At 43.6% G+C, this 14,067-nt stretch overlaps 1 protein-coding gene and 1 long non-coding RNA gene across 8 annotated transcripts in view; one reads left to right on the top strand and one right to left on the bottom strand.

Annotated features, from left to right (window-relative positions):
* Positions 1 to 14,067, bottom strand: part of LOC110260829 (uncharacterized) — a 100,011-nt gene that overhangs the window by 4,947 nt on the left and 80,997 nt on the right. For 2 of the 3 annotated variants that reach the window (XR_014804607.1, XR_014804608.1), the window contains one exon: positions 5,225 to 5,569. This is a non-coding gene — a long non-coding RNA (uncharacterized LOC110260829). Of the gene's footprint in view, positions 1 to 2,542; positions 2,840 to 3,713; positions 4,048 to 5,224; positions 5,570 to 14,067 lie in introns of all 3 variants that reach the window. The other variant, XR_014804606.1, reaches the window with a different exon arrangement.
* Positions 1 to 14,067, top strand: part of SYT1 (synaptotagmin 1) — a 521,895-nt gene that overhangs the window by 478,457 nt on the left and 29,371 nt on the right. The window lies entirely within an intron of this gene.

The following is a 14,067-nucleotide window of genomic DNA, read 5'->3' as shown; positions in this document are numbered from 1 at the left end:
GGTTCATCACCAGAACTCCCCCTGGGGGGATTTTCTACCTGTGACTCATCATACCATGTGGGCCTCTCCCATTAACCAGGGAAATCAACTTAAATTTAGCATCAAAAACTATTCTGAAAGGAAGAGACGTTCATAAGACAGCAGCCTCTTCTGTTTTTGAGGAGGAAAGAGGCCTTCCCACAAATACGTTAAGGTCCTGGGTGATGGGTGATGTGGTCACTGTCACCTGTCTGATCCTTTAGCACCAGGCGGTGGCCCTGCCAACTCTCTGCCCCACTTCCCCTCCCACAGCCCCGTTACCTAGCTGCTCCCTAGACACGCTTCCCAGGCATTAGTCAGGAAGCCATGAGACAAAGAACAGCTTCAATCCTGGAATAGTTATCCCCACCTGCTGTACCACTGATTGTCACATTCTCACGCATGCAAATACTAAACTCTGAGAAGATCCAGAATCTTCTTTGCTCCACTGCCATCCCAGTTCTTGACCTCACTTGTAGGTGCGTCTATCTACAGCACATCTGTGATTCTTGGATACATCACAGCTTCTCTGATGATCCCTCCTGAGGTTAGAAGAGGATCAGATTCCTTTTTTTTTTTTTTTTTTTTTTTTTTTGTCTTTTTAGGGCCACACCTGTGGCCTGTGGAAGTTCCCAGGCTAGAGGTCGAATCAGAGCTGCAGCTGCCGGCCTACACCACGGCCACAGCAACACAGGATCCGAGCCACATCTGCGATCTAGACCACAGCTCATGGCAACACTGGATCTGTAATCCACTGAGCAAGGCCAGGGGTTGAACCCGCGTTCTCATGGATACTAGTCGGATTCATTACCCCTGAGCCAAAATGGGAATTCCAAGGATCAGAGTCTTTATGCTGCTTACGCATAAAGGAGTGTGTCCCTGGCCCAGAGAGGCTCCTGTGTGAGCGGCGCTTCGTGCAGGACCCCAGAGTAGACAGACTTCTCCTCCTCCTCACCTTGACCGCATCTCCACCTCACGAAGACCTCGGCCCCCCAGCTCCCTTCTCCTGCAAACAACAGTCTTCCCTCCCTTAATCCTGTTCATACCACCTCTAACAGTGGCCACCAAAAGATGCTGCCTCTAGAACATGCTGAAGAGGGAACCACAAATGCTGGAGGAACATCCTGACTCCTGCGCAGAGTCAGTCTGTCCTGGGCGCGACACGAATTGACGGCGAATGTATGTAAAGGCAGGTCGGGCTGAGCCTCTCCGAACAGGAGATGGCAGCAGCACCCAAGGCATCTGGGCCACGTCCCCAGGCCTAACAAAGGGCATTTCCTGCCTGTTCGTCAATCCCGGGGTTTAGTTCTGCCTCCCCGAAGCCAAGTTGTAGAGTCCCACAACTATTGGAGAACTAAAAATTGCTCACGCAGAAGGCCGAACAACCAAATGAAGAAGGAGGGAGCCGCTATTAAGTCTCACTGCAAAGGAAAGGAGCCCCCAGAAAGCACAGACGCTCCTCCTTAGACTGGCGTTAGTGGGAGTTTGGCAGAGAGCAAGGGTGTGAGATCTAGTGCACAATCTTACTGAGACTTTGAGCAAGTTATGCAGCAGAGTTGATTCAGCCTGTGCCCTCGTGTGGCTTAAGGGGGTGAGGAGGTCCTCAGAGAGGGTCAAATAAGATCCGGGAAAACTTTGCAAATTATTGCAAGCTAAAAATATTCAAGGAAGACCATGTTGTTGCTTTATTCCTACACCTCCAAATATCCCAGAGCACCTTTTTTCCTTTGTTGTTTTTTTTCATCCAGGTAGTATGGCCAAAAGCAGTTTGGCCATGGGTCTATTATTTCTCTGACAATTGTAATTTCCCAGGGAGTTGTGGCAAACAGATTACATGGTAATAGCTCTAAGTTCTTTGCTTCATCCTGGGTCTACAAATATGCTCTCACCCAGGCTCCTGTCATCCGTTGTCTTGATTTATGAAATCTTCTGTTCTCTGATCACATGTCTTGCCCATGTCTCCTTTAAAATTTATGAAATGTGGCTGCAAGGTCAAATTTTTCATCGTTCCAGCATAACATTCTCAGGTGTAATCATTACTATCTTAATCAAGCAGGCAGTTAGTTCCACAATAGTCCGTTTAATTCACCAGATAATTGCTCAGCCTTCACTGTATAATCCCCATCCTGTCCCTTGCTAGGTTTCCAGAACCACTGTGTTGTGGTCTGAAGCATCTATTAATTTGTCACATGCATTACTTAAAAATTTGTTTCCAGTCAAGTATTTGATGGATCAAGTGCTGCGTGTAAATTAGGAAAATAGAACTAATCTTATAATCAGTTTCACTTGGAGTAAACACATCAGCCAGGAAAGTTGTCTGGGCTTCCTTATGCTCATAAACCCTTTGCAAAAGTTGGAAAAAGGAAATCTAAAAAAGGATTGCAGAACCAACTTGGTATTAAGGTAGAAGATTTATGAGGCAGGCAACCACAACAATTTTTGACGTCGTTAATAAGAAAGAGATAAATTATTTCACTTTTCTCCACTTGTGACCTAGCATATCCACAGTAAAATGAGACCTTACCAGACTGGTCCCTGAATAGCCAAGAGGTATAGAAATTTCCAGCACAGCTTTCTTAGTGAGTGGGATACAGCAAAACCATCACCTGAAGCCAGTCCTCAGTTTCATTATTTATTCTGCTGCCTTGATCATTTTTCTGCACTCATTTGGCTTGAAGGCACAGACATTCCCTGTTGATTATCTCGACTTGGCAGTGGGTTTCTGCTACACATTTTGATTCCTAATATGGTAGCAGGAGAGGGTTTTGTATGAGTTCCAGCGAGTTTCTCTGGACTTGTGGAATGCAGTGAGAAAAGAATCCTACAGAGATGAAAACATGAACATTTGCATTGATAAAGAGAGAAGTTAAAGAAAGAAAAAGAGACGTCGTTCTAAAAATATATCATTTTTTCTTTTTTATACTCTGGCCGCTTTCATTTCTAACAATGTCTTACAGTTGGGGGAATGCAAGAATTAATTAATATGATTTGCTTTTTTTTTTTTTTAGTTGGTTATATTGTCATACCATTTCAAAAATCATTTTGTAATGCCTGAGCATTCTTGCAGAAGCAGCACTAACAAAATAAACGTTTCATCGCCGTCAAGGTTTCAATCTTTTAAACACCCAACCACACTCTTCTCCACATAATGATGAAATTGAGAAAATAAGTTGCATGTCTCCAAAACAGAGCAATAGATTATGCTGTCCGTTCATGGCACAAATTATACTGTTTTTGTTCCTTTCTGTGGCAATATGACTTAATGCTAAAGAATTCATCTATTGACTGTTTCAGAGCTCAATACAGTTTTTCTCTCGAAGTCATAAGTTAGTTGACAGAAACATTCATTTGGTAAAAATCCCTTTAACAATACATCCCAGATGGCAGCCTCCTCTAAGTTGGAGTTGAGAAATAGGGCTCTTTTTTCCTAAATATTTTTTTAAAGCCTCTGTACTTTAACAAACCACGTTTTCACTGGTGTAAAAAATCTCATTATGTTCATCATCATTAACATACCTTTTATATTTAACTTTTATATAATTAAGAATTATATTTGGCAGCTATTGCCTCCACATTGGCTCTATTAACACTTGAAATCATGTGTAGATGGGCTTATCTGCTGCATCCAAAAAAAAAAAACATGCTGATGAGAGTCACCTAGAAATTCAAGAAATTCGACGCAATAGTGCAGGTACCTTGAAACGATGGTTTTTATGATGCTCCATATCTTTTCTTTTCCTGGACGACTGACTCCAAGAAGCCCTTCAGTAGGGGGTTTAATGAGTTAGCAACAAACACAATTAGTCTGTGTGTGTGTTAGGCCCAGGCATGATTACAAATACCTGAAGACCCCAAAATAACTGTGGTTTAAAGAACGAGAAACGACTGTTTCTATCATATGAAATAGCATGAAGGTGAGCAGTCCAAAGCCGAGTGGGGCCTCCATCTGTCACAAGAAGCCTACAGCCCTTTCTCTTCTGCCGTCCTCTGAATGCAGCTCCCTTGTCACGGACCTGGGGCAGCCAGTACCTCCATGTGAGAAGGAAAAGGGGGAAAGTGAGGTCATTCCATGCCCTTCAGTGAAAATTCTCAACGTCCCACATAGGACGGCTACGTTCATCTCAGTGATCGACATCCAGTCTTGAGCACCTGACCTGCACGGGGAGCTGGGAAATGTAGCCTTTTATTCTGGGGACGTGCCCAGCTAAAAAGCGGGGTGCTGAAACTGAGGGAAAGGGGCAAAGAGGATATTGGAGTAGGCAACACAGTCTCCATCAGAGATGCATGGGCTCCTTGACTCGCTGTCATTGTCTGAGTCATAAATAACATACTTTTCCAGATAGATCCATATTTACTTATTTGGATTAGAATCGCTGTTGTGTTTCACTAAAGTAAATATACATATAAATTATAACATTTTTGAAAATGTAGATAATTAGAAAAGAAATTTAAACAGCCTTAAATTTCACCATCCGGAAATAATGGGGTTAATTTTGGGGTACATAGTTCTAGGCCTATCTTTATGCACACAGGTGTCTCTAGATGTTTTCCGTAATCAAGGTGGAACATACAAAGCATGCTAATTTTTAATCTACTTTTTTAACAACACAGTGTCGTGAACATCTTTGTGCCTCAATAAGCTTTTCAACATTGATTAAATGACTATAGGTTATTTCCTTGTATTATTATTATACCATAGTTTATTTAACCAATGTCCAGTTGTTGGACACTTCAATCATTTCAAGTTTTTCCATATTATAAACCACATTGCAATTAATATCTTTGTTACTAAATCTTTGCTTATAGCCTCAATTATATCCAAAGTATACCTTAAAAGTTGTCTTTTCTGACCAAAAATATGCATATCTTAAAGCTCTGGCATACCCAATTCCCCTTCAGGGAGACTGTTAACATTCTATGCGGTGGCCCTTCCATCGGAGTACGTGACTATGCACTTTGACCAACAATGAATGTTATACAATTTTTTTAAGCCTTTGCCAATCTGATAGACCAAAACATGGAATCTTGTTTTGTCTGGATTTTTTTTTTTTTTTTAGTTACTATTGAAGTAGAACCTTTCCCCCTGTCTTAGATTTAGGCTTCTTTATTATTATGAAAAGATGGGACATGGACTCAAATTTGGAAACGCTAACTTTGGAGTGAAAGGAGCGAGTCCCTGGTTGTTAGATAAGTCATGCATGCTCACCAGTGACTGCAGGAAAGAAGAGGGCATCCTTCCATTTCCACGGGCACGCAAGGGAGGTGCCACGTGACCACTTCCGGTGAGGCACCTCAGTTTGTTCCTCCGTCAGTGAAGAAAGACACCGTCGTGATCTTGGTCCATGTGATATTGAGCTTGAAAGACAATGCTTCATATGTGATTTATGAGTTTTCTCCAAGCCCAGTCATTCCCTTGAGCTGACTGTCAGCAGAGTGGCAGGTAAAAATATTCAGAGGGTCTCCAATTTAATTTAGGTAGTCAGTGAACCATAAGATCTGTCTGCTCAACTTCTTTCATGCTGCATAGGATATCTTCAATCTAAATTTGTATCTGAACAGAAAACAATTTTGTGCCTTTAAATATCTGATGATGCATTTCACTGCCTCTGAAGCTAGGGTGACAGACAGTAAGTAGCCAGATCACAACATGCCAGTCAAACAGCTTGGTATCATGTCCTAATGTTTGCTAAGTAGAGAATTTCACATACGTTAGGCACATGCTCTCCCTGAATGGGGTTGATGTATTTTCTGGACTGTGTACTACATGCACTATTCTGGAACAGTTTTCTCCTGCAGCTTTTTAATCCTCTCTCTGTGCCTAAAAGCCAATAAGTACATCAAGACTCAATGTAACTGATACTTTGCACACCGTAAGAAAACGCCCAATTAGACCATAAGGACAAACCTTCAGAAAATTGCATGCCTGAATACTAAGGTGCAACTGAAAATAGAAGGAATAAAAATGAACTTCATCCTCTACCAGAAAAGCCAAAAATTAAACACCGACCCACAACTAGCTCTTTTTTTTCTCTATAAGCCTAATGATTCTTTTCCAAATATGTAAGAGAGGCAAATGTTCATTTCTGTTTACAGTTTAGGCTGGGCATTGTACAGTGACTCACACAGACCTCACCCCAGCGAAGAGTGAGTGGGCAATAACACAGACCATGACAAACCCACAGGACTGTAAGACGCGGTTAGGGTTTGCCCATCCTCCAACTCTCTTGCTGCAGACTTATTTTCTCCTTCTATGGGAGAAACTATTTAGAGACAAGCATCATTAAGTCAAAATGCAAAGGAAGGAGAAAACAAATATGGGTTCATTGCATTCTGAATGCCACTTTGACTTTCTGAATGACTTTGATGTAGAATTAGGTATTTGAGAGTCTGGATTTAGGGTTTATGTTTTGGATTTTCCTCTTCCAGGGAGATACAGTGTATTCTAAAAGGCTTCTCAAGGAAAGGGGAATTGCCAGGTGGTCATAAGTCCTGTTGCTCAGACCTCCTGGATAGTCCCCCCATCTGCACCTCCACATTTTTTCCCAGGGCTGTGTGGGTTTGGGTCTCACCACTCCTCGTGACGGCAGCAGCCTCGCAAAGTCGGGGCCCGGCTCCTGCCCCCTTCCTTCCATCCCCCACAGTCCCGCCAGGGCTTTTTCCTAAAGCAGAAATCTCACTGCAGTGCTCTCCTGCTTAAAATCTTTAAGTGGCTTTTCTTTGCTTCTCACTGTCTTCGTGATGAAACCCAAAGTCCTTAGAAAGCTCTACAAGCCTCTCCCGACCAGGCTCAGGCCTGTCTCCCCACACGGCATCACGTGCTCCTCATCTGCCCTTCGTGGGGGTCCTTGCTCTCCCTGCACCTGCATCCTCCAGCCTCCAAGCTAGAGAACCCCTGCTTCATCCTCTAAAAGGTGCTGCTCTCAGGTCCCTGTGAATCTCCTGAGGATCCTGCTCTTGTAGGTCAAGGACAGGGCCTGAGGGTCTGCATTTTTATCAAGTTCCCTGGTTATGTGGAGGCTGCTCCCAACACACATTGGGACAAGGCTCTAAAACCTTACTGCCATCTCTCCCTCTGTGCAAAAACCTCCCCCACAAGGCTGACCTGCACGGAGCTTCCTGGGTCCTAAGTTTATATCCTGGGTGTGGAATATAAACAGCTGACCTTACAATAGTCCCACACTACGCTGTAATTGCTTGGTGACGGTCTGCGCCTCCACCCACCAGTGGGTCATCTAAGGCTGGAAGAGTGACCGCCATCGCCTTGTATTCCCCACGCTACCACTGAGGCAGAATGTGTAGGCATTTCATTAAAAGGACTTTTAACAGAAATTAGCAAAGACCTGCCTGAATGACCGTCTGACATGGTGTTATTAAAGATGTCTTTGCTGGAAGGTTAAACTAAATTCCCGTGGGTTTTGTTTGATTTCATTTTGTTTTGAATGTTGATAGCACTGTCTCCAGTGGTGTTGGTGGTAGGGGCAGGGGAATTGGGGCAGCAGGGAAGGTACAGCCTAGAACTACTTGATTTCTGTTCTTCCAACCAACATGTAAGTCTGGAGGCTGGTTAGGCGTTTGAAGCGCCCAGACCTGCTAGACCGAACAAGCTGATTATCTCTGGGGCTGGTCTCACCACTCCACAACCCCCACCCCGGCTGCACATCACAGCCCCGCCTGTTTCCAGACACTTGGCCTTGCACAAAGGAATGAAAGAACGCCAAGGCACAGTGAATAATCTCCAGTAGAGCAGCTGGACAAGGCGGTGGCACATCAAAGATGACTGCAGGTCTGAGGAGACAGAGAATTAATAGAACCAACAACATCTGGCCAAGGTTTCTTCCATTGTGTCACAATGAGGAAAGGACAGGCCAGCAGCCGCTGCCCCAACCAGGGCCCTGAACGTCGGTCAGTGGTACATCAGGACCACAGAGGTAACAGCTTCAGTAGAGAGGTTCTTAATGCTAAACGTACATAAGAATCACCTTGGGAAGTGACAGCTATAAAATGTGAACACCTAAGGCCCCACCCTTGACCAACTAATTCAGAAGCTCTCAGGGTGGGGCCAAGGAGTCAGAAGTGATTACAATGTGAAACCAGCGTTGACAACCACTGATAGAGTGTATCACCTCACTGGATGCTTGACAGCCTACAGGGGCCTCAGAAAATGAACACCCAGCCTTGATTTAAGCACTCAAGTAATTGGCCTCTGAGTCTCATCCATTATAGGCCAAATCAAACCAGTCCAAGATGTGCTGCCTTTTTTCTCATGCAGCAGGCATTCATGGTGGTACAACTGAGAATTTCTTTATCTGCATCCACACCACTCCGTTTCCATTAAGAAATCGGTAAATGGAAAGAGAATGTGAGCCCTATAAAAAAGGAAGCTGAATGCATTTGGAACAGAAAGTTTGGAATCAACCGAGTCTCCTTTCTTCTGAGTCTTAATAACCCCCATTGCTTTCATTCTCTCCTGCCTGCACCCTCTCTGCGCCAACCCATCAGTCATTGTGGTGAGCTCATGCATCCAGCAGGAGGTCAGGTGGGAAACTCACAGATGAGCAAGTCAGGTGGGACCACAATGGCTACATCTGAAGGTACCATGAGGAAGTTTCGAGATGGGATTCCATTAGACTTATAGGCACAGTCTCCTCCAATGTTGGTGATCACCCTACCACTTATGGCCAGGCCCTGTGCCAGACACATGGTGGAGGCTTCAGAAGCCTCTCAATATTTTTAAATGAAATTTTCAGGCCTTACAATATGAAGTATAATATAATGAATACAAATTTACCTAGCCCACAAAAGGAAAAAAGAAAAAAAAAAACTGTGGGTCCCCGCTGAGTCCTCCAGTCTGGCATTGTCTCTGCAGTGGCCCAGATGGCCGCTACAACTAGGATTCAATCCCTAGCCCTGGGAACGTCCATGTGCTGTAGGTACAGCCCTGAAAAGAAGAGAAAAAAAGAAAACCTGACACATAGAATCACAATACTGTAGGTACTGTTTCCTGTCCCTTTCCTCCCATTCCCTCTGCAGAGGTGACTGCTAAATTTGACATTTGCGATTCTCAGCCTATTTGCATTTTCATCATCTCTAGGTATGTTTTCTAGCCATCACTCATAGGTGTATTTTTATTACATATATGGTTTCGTTTTTGCAAGCTTTCAGTGGTATAAATGGCATTAAAATCTATGTATTTTGTGTGTTTTCAAACTTTACATAAATAGTATCCTATGATGTATCCTTATATGGGAACATGTTTCTCCAAATTATATTCTTGAAATGAATCCTCGCTGATTAAAGCAAGCTTGTTACTTTTAGGAGTTCCCCTCTTGGTGCAGCAGAAGCGAATCCCACTAGGAACCATGAGGTTGCAGGTCTGATCCCTGGCCTCACTCAGTGGGTTAAGAATCCGGCGTTGTTGTGAGCTGTGGTGTAGGTCGCAGGCACAGCTCAGATCCTGCGTTGCTGTGGCTGTGGTGTAGGCGGGCAGCTATGGCCCCAATTCGACCCCTAGCCTGGGAACCTCCACATGCTGCGAGTGAGACCCTAAAAAGCAAATAAATAAAAATAAAAAAAAATAAACGTGTTACTTTTAAATTGCTGTACAGCCTTCCGTGGCAGGAATGCCCCTCCGTGGAGGTTACATTTTGCTGTTGATGAGAATTTAGACTGTTTCCAATTTCTTGCTGTCAGGAAAGATGCAGCAAGCCTCCCATACCTGTCTTCTTATCAAACGTGGGGGAGCAGCTCTGGAATGTTCGAGGAAGGGTGGGATTTCTGGGATGCAGGGAATGGACCTCTTGAGCTTTTCTAGACGTTACCAGGCAACACCCCAAGTGGGACAGGAGGGTTTCTATTGCTCACATCCCACCAACACTGACATTGTGCAAGTTTAAGCAGAGTTTTTCCCTAAAACTCCTGCAGGGGCCAACATATCCTGGTGGTTCCTGCTGCTTCTGGGGCATTCCAATTCCTGGGTCCTGTCCTTCACTCCTTGAAATCCTTTGACCTTCTCTAAGTTAGTTACTGCTCAACCCACTCTGTTACCTCCGCCAGCTCACTGGTGATATCTCTCAAGGACAGAGAAATATAATATTATCTGAAAGCTGAAAGCTCCCTCCCAGTTTCACTCCGCATTCCTGGCACCTATCTGTCTTCTGACAAGATGGCAGGGAAATAAAGACAAGTCAGTCTTGATTAAAGTACTTTTTCCAGTTCAAAGTAGCATAGGAGAGGATGTGAGCAGACAGCCAAGTCTTGCATCATTCTGAAGCAGTGGTGTATGGACTACTTAGAAGACACTGCACACCATCGGAAACCACTTACGTAAACTGGAAAAATGCTGAGAAGTTGGGAAAAGCATGGTAAAGCAGTGGTGGCTTTGTTTTTCTTCTGGAATAGAGGTTGTTGACTCCTTTGCCGTCTCTAGTTACATTGTTCTTGATTCCCTAAGGAAGAAAAACAGTGTTCCCTTTTCATACACCCCATGGAATTTCTGTCATTTGTACTGAGCTGCAGTCTGGGCACTTCCAGTTCCACAGCGGGATTGCAACCTTTGGAGTTGCATTCCTTTCATCAAAGGTGGTAAGATGTTGAGCTGTGCTTAAAGCCTGAAAACGGCTGCTTTAGGAGAGAGTTTACCGTTAGTACTTTGAAAGTAGCCCTCCTGTCATCCCTCTGCCGGGAGTACTTTTTCCTTCTTGGAACTGGAATTTTAAATTTCAATATTTTAGAGTGAATGAATGAATAGTAAAATTGTATTGCTGTCCTTGAAGGGGAGAGTAGACAAAATGTCTTGCTTTTGGATGGACTGCTTTTTTGAGTTATTATACCCCCCCATTATCATAGATCAAACTTTCTGCAGGTGGAATCTCGAATTCTCTCTTAGCAAGATGTTGCTAGGTGTTCTAGGGAGTAACATTTATTTCAATTAAAATGTTGTGCTAAAGAATGTCTTTTAAAGGCAAATCAGTCTCCTCGAATGCAAAAATATCTTAGAAGTCATTCATTTATTTGATGATATGTCTTATAAATCTCTAAGGTGAGGCTTATGGAGATTCTAAGTGGTTTGACCCACAGTTCCCTTTTCGGTGAAGCACCTGATGGGATTAGAGTTCAGAAGATACACTTTGGAAAATGCTAGGATAGATATTCTAAGCTTGCCTACACCATCATCCCGAACCACTGAACCAGAAATTCACAAGACCCAATTATATGTTCTCCTTGACTGAAATTCTTTCATGATTCAGTGTCTGTCTTGACGTGTTGGTTGGCATACGCATTGCTTCTGAATTGAATGTTATTGTGGAGATATTTGAGGGCAGCCTAATTTTTGCTTCCTTGTTCATGACTTGTTTTTTTCTGCTTCGGCGCCCCAGGAATGTCTGTATTCTTGAACTTCAACTCTTCGTTCAGGGATACGTTTGTCGTATCGAGCAGTCTGTATCAGCATGTCCTGGAAAGCAGTATGCTCTTTCAGTCTGTAAATACAGTTCCTCCTTGTCTTTAGCGACACTTCCTTGTATACTTGCGAATACTTTTCCTGATTCCATGGATTAGATCCCTTCTTCAGGGATCCTCAACTTTGCTCTCGTTACATGCTTCAGGACTCCAATCTATTACCTTCTAATTCCTCCACTCCCGGGGTATAGACTAGCTTTTCTTCTAGGTCAGTAATTTTATTTGTAATCATGTTTATTTGGTTCCTTGCTCTGTCACCTTTATTTATTGTTCTATAATATTGTTTTTGTCCTCAACCTCTTTAATTCCGTAACCTTCCTGTTCTATCGTTTCATCTTTGAGCTCATATTTTTCTGAGAGCATGTTCTCATTAACTTGATTCATGTACCAAGCACTGCGGAGGAATTTTGTCTTGTGCTTTGGATGTTTTCTTCAAGGGTGGGGGTTTCATCATTCCCCTACATGCTATGTTCCTTTCTTTTAAGGGTTGGTTGGGTTCTGTTTGTTTTTATTTGGGAGTGTTGCCTTAGCATGTCTGGGTATTTGTCCCTGTCCCCACCCAATTGTGTTCCATCCGGACCTCCTCTTTGTTCCGAACTGGTGTGCCTGACTTCTCCTTGACTCCATTTCCACTGACTGTGTCGTTTCCCCCCCTGAGCTACGGTTTGAGACCTTGGGGTTGACTACCACCCGCCGTCCTGTAGACTGAAGGGAAAGGGAGGCTCTGCAGAAACCGGGTGACTTCTGTGTGAATAAGAACTCCCGGATTCTGCTCTCTCGTCTGGGGTTTGGTACGCATATTGAACTAAGCTTTAACCTCTCCCTGTAGTCAGGAAGGGGGAAGACTCCAGGATGTTTTTTTCTGCAATCGCTGAACAAGTTTTTATTGAGTACCTATGCTCGGCTAGGCATTATTCTACTCGAGGCATTGGGAAAAAATAAGACAAAAATCCCCTCCCTTCCGAGTTTATATTCATTGGGATATCATCACTGATACAACGTGGTATCGAAAGACACTGCCCACCTCTGCCTAACAGCCATTCCACCACCCCTCAGTCAGAAGAGAGGAAAAAATAATGAGAGTCATTCAGTTCAGCTTTCTCTAGACTTGAGGGCAATAATGAAGGCTTAAGATTCACTGAATTTGCTAATAACGCATTGGAGGGGCAGGGTGGGAGGTCGGGATTAGGAGCGGCACTGCTCCAGAACCTTCTCGCTTCTTGGCCTGCATTTTGCATGCGTGTGTGTACATGCACAAGTTTTGTTTTGTTTCGGTGTTCATGCTGTCACCGGGCACGCCTTGCCTTAAGTTGGTACCTGGTTCATTGTTGAGGAGGAGGGAGCTGGTGTTTCTTGTAGTTGGCAGTCACGTTTGCAGTTGTGAGAGGAAGAAGGGGTGATTCTATGATCTGTTTTTACACTGTCACCTTCCACTGGAGGCCTCAACTTATTCTTTTAACTCTAAGTAAATATACTACCTGTGGTCTGCAAAGAGAAGATTGCCGTGACTAGCTCCTTCCTCGTAATTATTCCAGTACTTTAAAACGCAGATACAAAAAGAAAAACAACAAGAAAACATCAAGCTGAAGTGGTTTGGTTGGGTTGTGGGCCAGCTCCTCTTGGCTAAACAACACTTCAAGGACTGACGCTTGAGAGCACTTCCAAGAAGTTGGTTAGTCTTATGCCTGGACACTAAAAAATGGATTCTTCCATATCTAGGAAACACATTTGTCGAAAGAGCTCTTCAGTTGCATGATACCTTATGCTCAAGCTTTTTCTTGGACAATCTCATAAGAATTCAGTCTCTCTTCTGAGTATGTCACATGCCTATAGTGACGGTGGCCAACAGAGACCGGAAGTGAGAACAAACACCTGTCTCTGGACTTCTAGATATGGGCTCTGGATTAGCATGAAAATCCCCAAGCACCTAGACCTATTTGTTGAACCTAAACAGTAAAAGAAATAACCAAACACTCTTGGGCCTTTTATTGTGCACAGTAAGAGATGGAGACTTATCTACAAATGTCTTCCAAATAAATCATACTTAATTCAGATTATGAAGGGAATATTTGATAAATGCCATACTTCTAAGGGAATACGAAACGCCCTAGACTGCATCTTCTTATGTCACTACCATGCCTCTAATGCAATTTTCCCCACCCAGAAATGTAATGCTCCGCCAGTCGCCTCGAAAGCTGGTTACCTAGGAGATGATTATCCGTATTATGATGACCTATTTAGAGGAACTGCTGCATTGCAGAACACAACAGCCATTGAAAGAGCCTCACAAAGGAAAGATGCTCTTTCTCTGAAAGTGCCTTTACAAACAAATACCATAGACGTGATGGATTGTGTGTGTGTGTGTGTGTGTTTGGTAGGGATTTGTTCATAATTAGGACTTGCAAAGGTTTTTGTGGAATGGAAGTTGTCCTTAAGCACTCCAAGAGTAAAGAAGGTAGTAAAAACAACAGCAGGAACAAGCGTATAGACAATTTTCCTCTTCTGCAATTTGGCCATGGTTGTACTGATTTCTCAGCAGCCTTCACATAGCTTCCATTTGCCCAGTTTCTTTGCCTTGGTCAGCCTTCATTT

This window comes from Sus scrofa, chromosome 5, assembly GCF_054392235.1.
Source record: "Sus scrofa isolate SSC_HxYL_T2T_F1_AM1 chromosome 5, Sscrofa_HxYL_maternal_Yorkshire_Landrace_v2.0, whole genome shotgun sequence".
NCBI lineage: Eukaryota > Metazoa > Chordata > Mammalia > Artiodactyla > Suidae > Sus > Sus scrofa.
Note: the sequence above shows the minus strand (reverse complement) of the source record. Positions and strands in the feature narration are given on the sequence as shown.